This window comes from Zea mays, chromosome 6 (genome assembly GCF_902167145.1).
Source record: "Zea mays cultivar B73 chromosome 6, Zm-B73-REFERENCE-NAM-5.0, whole genome shotgun sequence".
Classification (NCBI taxonomy): domain Eukaryota; kingdom Viridiplantae; phylum Streptophyta; class Magnoliopsida; order Poales; family Poaceae; genus Zea; species Zea mays.
The window spans coordinates 95,954,265-95,960,464 of NC_050101.1; positions in this window are offsets into that span (position 1 = coordinate 95,954,265).

Consider the following 6,200-nt stretch of genomic DNA (forward strand, 5'->3'; position numbering starts at 1 on the left):
CTAAATGTTTGCAATGTTTCTATTTCCAGTCTTAAGAATGAAAATGCGATTCTACATGCTAAGATTGATGAATTAAATGCATGCAAACCCTCTACATCTACCGTTGAGCATGTTACTATTTGCACTAGATGTAGAGATGTTAATATTGATACTATTCATGATCACATTGCCAAGATTAAACAACAAAATGATCATATAGCAAAATTAGATGCTAAAATTGCCGAGCATGAATTAGAGAATGAAAATTTAAATTTGCTAATAGTATGCTTTATAATGGGAGACGCCCTGGCATTAAGGATGGCATTGGCTTCCAACAGGGAGACAATGTCAAGCTTAATGCCCCTCCTAAAAAATTGTCTAACTTTGTTAAGGGCAAAGCTCCTATGCCTCAGGATAACGATGGTTACATTTTATACCCTGCCGGTTATCCCGAGCACAAAATTAGGAGAATTCACTCTATGAAGTCTCACTTTGGCTCTCATCATGCTTTTATGTATAAGAATGAGACATCTAGTTCTAGGCAATCAACTCATGCTAAATTGCCTAAGAAGAAAACTCCTATTGCATCAAATGAACCTAATATTTCATTTAAGACTTTTGATGCATCTTATGTTTTAACTAACAAATCAGGCAAAGTAGTTGCCAAATATGTTGGAGGCAAATACAAGGGGTCAAATACTTGTGTTTGGGTACCTAAGGTGCTTGTTTCTAATGTTAAAGGACCCAAGACCGTTTGGGTACCTAAGAACAAGGCCTAAACTTGTTTTGTAGGTTTATGCATCCGGGGGCTCATGTTGGATAATTGATAGCGGGTGCACAAACCACATGACTAGGGAGAAAAGGATGTTCTCCTCCTACGAGAAAAACCAAGATCCCCAAAGAGATATCACATTTGGGGATGGAAATGAAGGTTTGGTCAAAGGACTTGGTAAAATTGCTATATCACCTGACCATTCTATTTCCAATGTTTTTCTTGTAGATTCTTTAGATTACAATTTGCTTTCCGTTTCTCAATTATGTAAAATGGGCTACAACTGTCTTTTTACGGATATAGGTGTTACTGTCTTTAGAAGAAGTGATGATTCAGTAGCATTTAAGGGAGTATTAGAGGGTCAGCTATACTTAGTTGATTTTAATAGAGCTGAACTCGACACTTGCTTAATTGCTAAGACTAACATGGGTTGGCTCTGGCACCGCCGACTAGCCCACGTTGGGATGAAGAATCTTCATAAGCTTCTAAAGGGAGAACACATTTTGGGACTAACAAATGTTCATTTTGAGAAAGACAGGGTTTGTAGTGCATGTCAAGCAGGGAAGCAAGTTGGTGTTCATCGTCCACACAAGAACATCATGATGACCGACAGGCCGCTTGAACTACTCCACATGGATCTATTCGGCCCGATCGCTTTCATAAGCATCGGCAGGAGTAAGTATTGTCTTGTAATTGTGGATGATTATTCTCGCTTCACTTGGGTGTTCTTTTTGTAGGAAAAATCACAAACCCAAGAGACATTGAAGGGATTCTTGAGACGGGCTCAAAATGAGTTCGGCTTAAGGATCAAAAAGATTAGAAGCGACAACGGGACGGAGTTCAAGAACTCATAAATAGAAGGCTTCCTTGAGGATGAGGGCATCAAGCATGAGTTCTCTTCTCCCTAAACACCACAACAAAATGGTGTAGTGGAGAGGAAGAATAGAACTCTACTTGACATGGCAAGGACCATGCTTGATGAATACAAGACTTCGGATCGGTTTTGGGCGGAAGCAATCAACACCGCTTGCTATGCCATCAACCGCTTCTACCTTCACCGAATCCTCAAGAAGACATCATATGAACTCCTCACCGGTAAAAAGCCCAATGTTTCATATTTTAGAGTCTTTGGTAGCAAATGCTTTATTCTTGTTAAAAGAGGTAGAAAATCTAAATTTGCTCCTAAGGCTGTAGAAGGCTTTTTACTAGGATATGATTCAAACACAAGGGCATATAGATTCTTTAACAAGTCCACTGGACTAGTTGAAGTTTCTTGTGACATTGTGTTTGGTGAGACTAACGGCTCTCAAGTAGAGCAAGTTGATCTTGATGAGCTAGATGATGAAGAGGCTCCGTGTGTCGCGCTAAGGAACATGTCCATTGGGGATGTGTGTCCTAAGGAATCCGAAGAGCCTCCACAAGCACAAGATCAACCATCTTCCTCCATACAAGCATCTCCACCAACTCAAGATGAGGATCAAGCTTAAGAGGATGAAAATGAAGATCAAGAAGATGAGCCACCTCAAGAGGAGGGCAATGATCAAGGGGGAGATGCTAATGATCAAGACAAGGAAGATGATGACGGTCCAAGACCGCCACACCCAAGAGTCCACCAAGCAATACAACGAGATCACCCCGTGAACTCCATCCTCGGCGATATTCATAAGGGGGTAACCACTCGATCTTGTGTTGCTCATTTTTGTGAACATTACTCTTTTGTGTCTTCTATTGAGCCATACAGGGTGGAGACGCATTAAGGGATTCGGATTGGGTGTTGGCGATGCAAGAGGAACTCAACAACTTCACGAGGAATGAGGTGTGGCATTTAGTTCCACGTCCTAACTAAAATGTTGTAGGAACCAAGTGGGTCTTCCGCAACAAGCAAGATGAGCATGGTGTGGTGACAAGGAACAAAGCCCGACTTGTAGCCAAGGGATATTCACAAGTCGAAGGTTTGGATTTCGGTGAAACCTATGCACCCATAGCTAGGCTTGAGTCAATTCGTATATTACTTGCCTATGCTACTTACCATGGCTTTAAGCTTTATCAAATGGACGTGAAAAGTGCCTTCCTCAATGGACCAATCAAGGAGGAGGTCTATGTTGAGCAACCTCCCGACTTTGAAGATAGTGAGTACCCTAACCATGTTTATAAACTCTCCAAGGCGCTTTATGGGCTCAAGCAAGCCCCAAGAGCATGGTATGAATGCCTAAGAGATTTTCTTATTTCTAATGACTTCAAAGTCAGAAAAGCCGATCCTACTCTCTTTACTAAAACAATTGCAAATGATTTGTTTGTATGCCAAATTTATGTTGATGATATAATATTTGGGTCTACTAACAAATCTACTTGTGAAGAGTTTAGTAGGATTATGATTCAAAAATTCGAGATGTCTATGATGGGGGAGTTGAAGTATTTCTTAGGATTTCAAGTAAAGCAACTCCAAGAGGGCACCTTCATTAGCCAAACGAAGTACATTCAAGACATACTCACCAAGTTTGGAATGAAGGATGCCAAGCCCATCAAGACACCCATGGGAACTAATGGGCATCTCGACCTCGACACGGGAGGTAAATCCGTAGATCAAAAGGTATACCGGTCGATGATAGGTTCTTTACTCTATTTATGTGCATCTCGACCGGATATTATGCTTTCTGTATGCATGTGTGCAAGATTCCAAGCCGATCCTAAGGAAGTTCACCTTAGGGCCATAAAACAAATCTTGAGATATTTAGTTTATACTCCTAAGTTTGGCCTTTGGTACCCCAGGGGATCCACTTTTGATTTAATTGGATATTCCGATGTTGTTTGGGCAGGGTGTAAGATTGATAGAAAGAGCACATCATGGACTTACCAGTTCTTGGGAAGGTCTCTGGTGTCTTGGGCTTCAAAGAAGCAAAATTCTGTAGCTTTTTCTATCACTGAGGCCGAGTATATTGTCGCAGGCCATTGTTGCGCGCAATTGCTTTGGATGAGGCAAACCCTTAGGGACTATGGTTACAAATTAACCAAAGTTCCTCTCCTATGTGATAATGAGAGTGCAATCCGCATGGCGGATAATCCTGTTGAGCATAGCCGCACTAAACACATAGCCATTCGGTATCACTTTTTGAGGGATCACCAACAACAGGGAGATATCGAGATTGCTTATATTAACACCAAAGAACAATTAGCCGATATCTTTACCAAGCCATTAGATGAGAAAACATTTACCAAACTTAGGCATGAGCTAAATATTCTTGATTCTAGGAATTTTGATTGATGTTTTGCACACATAGCTCATTTCTATATCTTTGATCATCTCTCTTTCATGTGCTATAACTAATGTGGTTTTCAAGTGTATTACATGCTAAGTCATAGATTGAAAGGGAAATGGAGTCTTCGGCGAAGACAAGGCTTCCACTCCACTCCATCGAATTATCTCCACTTCGTCGTCGCTCCACACCGCTCTCCAATTTGGTATAATCTTCACTCCTATATTATTTACCAAGGGGGAGAAAGTTTGAAAAAGGGTTTATATTTCACTCACAAGTATCCGTTTTTGGCGATTCATGCCAAAGGGGGAGAAAGTATTAGCCCAAAGCAAAAGGACCGCACCACCACCAATTTCAAAAATTTGTAGTCTTTCAATTTGTATTAAAGAAGTGTTTTTAAAGAATTTCAAATTGGTATCTTATTTTTGATATAATTTCAAATTAGTATACCCTCTTCAAAATTAATATATAAAACCCTCTTGAACACTAAGAGGAGGATTTCATTAAGGGGGAGTTTTGTTTAGTCAAAGGAAAAGCATTTGAAATAGGGGGAGAAAATTTCAAATCTTGAAAATGCTTCTCAAAATCTTATTCATTTACCTTTGACTATTTGCAAAAAGACTTTGAAAATAATTTACAAAAGAATTTGCAAAAACAAAACAAGTGGTGCAAGCGTGGTCCAAAATTTTAATAAGAAGAAAGCCATCCATGCATATCTAGCTGAGATGAATATTGGTTTAAATTCCAAGTAACCTTTGCACTTACCTTATGCAAACTAAGTCAATTCTGCACTTATACATTTGCTTTGGTTTATGTTGGCATCAATCACCAAAAAGGGGGAGATTGAAAGGGAAATAGGCTCACACCTTTTCCTAAATGATTTTGGTGGTTGAATTGCCCAACTCAAACAATTGGACTAACTAGTTTGCTCTAGATTATAAGTTTTACAGGTGCCAAAGGTTCACAACAAACCAATAAAAAGACCAAGAAAATGGTTCAAATAAAGAGATCAAAAGACAACCCGAAGGCTGCCGTGGTCTGGCGCACCGGACTGTCCGGTGTGCCACCGAACAGTGTCTGGTGCACCACCGGACAGTGTCCGGTGCACCAGGGAGCTCAACTCCAAACTGCTCAGCTTCGGGAATTCGGGAGGCCGCTCCGCTATAATTCATCGGACTATCCGGTGTGCCAAGAGGAGCAACGGCTCCAAGCACCAACGGTCGTCTGCAACGGTACAGGAACAGTGAACAGTGTTCACTACGCGCGCAGAAGTCAGAGCAGGCGTCAGAAGGCGCACCGGACAGTGAACAGTGACTGTCCGGTGCACCACCGGACTGTCCGGTGACGTGGCTGGCGCACCGGACTGTCCGGTGCGCCATGCGACAGAAGCCCTCACCAACGGTCACTTTGGTGGTTGGGGCTATAAATACCCCCAACCACCCACCATTCATTGGATCCAAGTTTTTAGCCATCAAACCTCATACAAGAGCTCTAGACTTCATTCCAAGACACAAACAAAGAGATCAAATCCTCTCCCAAGTCCAAAGATCATTCCAATCAAATAGTGACTAGTGAGAGAGACAATTGTGTTCATTTGAGCTCTTGCGCTTGGATTGCTTTTTCTTCTTCCTTCTTTCTTGTGTTCAACTCACTTGTAATCAAAACAAGAGACACCAAGTTGTGGTGGTCCTTGTAGTGGACTTAGTGTCCCATTTGATTGAAGAGAAAGGCTCACTCGGTCTAAGTGACCGTTTGAGAGAGGGAAAGGGTTGAAAGAGACCCGGTCTTTGTGACCACCTCAACGGGGAGTAGGTTTGCAAGAACCGAACCTCGGTAAAACAAATCACCGTGTCATCTGCTCTTATTCACTTGTGATTTGTTTTTTCACCCTCTTTTTGGACTCGTTTATATTTCTAACGCTAACCTCGACTTGTAGTTGTGTTTAAGTTTGTAAATTTCAGATTTGCCTATTCACCCCCCTCTAGGCGACTTTCAGTAGATATCATCATAATTAAATAAGATATCACAATTAATAGATTGAGTTTAATTCCATAAATTAATCATGTGAGAGTCCTGGGTCGTTCTGGACCGTGAGCACGACTGATATACCAGTTTTACACTCTGCAGAGGTTGCGCATCTTTACCCACAAGACATAATTCCTGTTTAGTCAGGGTTTGCAAGATCCTTAGACGCT